At 60.8% G+C, this 485-nt stretch overlaps 1 long non-coding RNA gene across 1 annotated transcript in view; it reads left to right on the top strand.

The window, feature by feature from the left end:
- Window positions 1–88: 88 nt before the first annotated feature.
- LOC122192876 overlaps window positions 89–485 on the top strand; it is a 1632-nt gene continuing 1235 nt past the window's right edge. Inside the window, exon 1 of the long non-coding RNA XR_006182731.1 lies at window positions 89–167. This is a non-coding gene — a long non-coding RNA (uncharacterized LOC122192876). The remainder of the gene's footprint in view (window positions 168–485) is intronic.

Here is a 485-nt window from a genome sequence, read left to right on the forward strand (position 1 = left end):
GGGGGGTGGGTTTTGGGGTGGGGATGTGGGGCTGATGGGGGGGATGTGGGGTTTTTGGGGAGGGGTCCCGCTGACCTTTGACCCCATAGGTGCCACCCCCGACCCCACGGGGGAAGCGGAGGACATTGGGGTGACAGAAGGGGACGAGGAGGGGACGAAGCCTGAAGGTGGGGGGGGGGGGGGAACCCCCAAAGATTTTGGGGTCACCCCATAGATTTTGGGGTCACCCCATGGATTTGGGGGTTCTCTTCTTTGGGGAGGGGTCTCCCATAGGTGTTGGGGTCCCGGTTGTTTTAGGGGCAGTCCTACTTTGGGGTCACCCCATAGATGTTGGGGTCCCATTTTGGGGTCGCCCCACAGATACCGGGGTCCCACTTTGTGGGGTTTCACCTCATAAATATTGGGGTCTCCTTTTTGGGGGTCCCAGTTTGGGGTCGCCCCACAGATACCGGGGTCCCATTTTGGGGGGTTCACTTTGGGGGCTT

Source organism: Lagopus leucura, unplaced genomic scaffold (genome assembly GCF_019238085.1).
Source record: "Lagopus leucura isolate 7727_CA_CO unplaced genomic scaffold, USGS_WTPT01 32918-0_obj-0_obj, whole genome shotgun sequence".
Classification (NCBI taxonomy): Eukaryota; Metazoa; Chordata; class Aves; order Galliformes; family Phasianidae; genus Lagopus; species Lagopus leucura.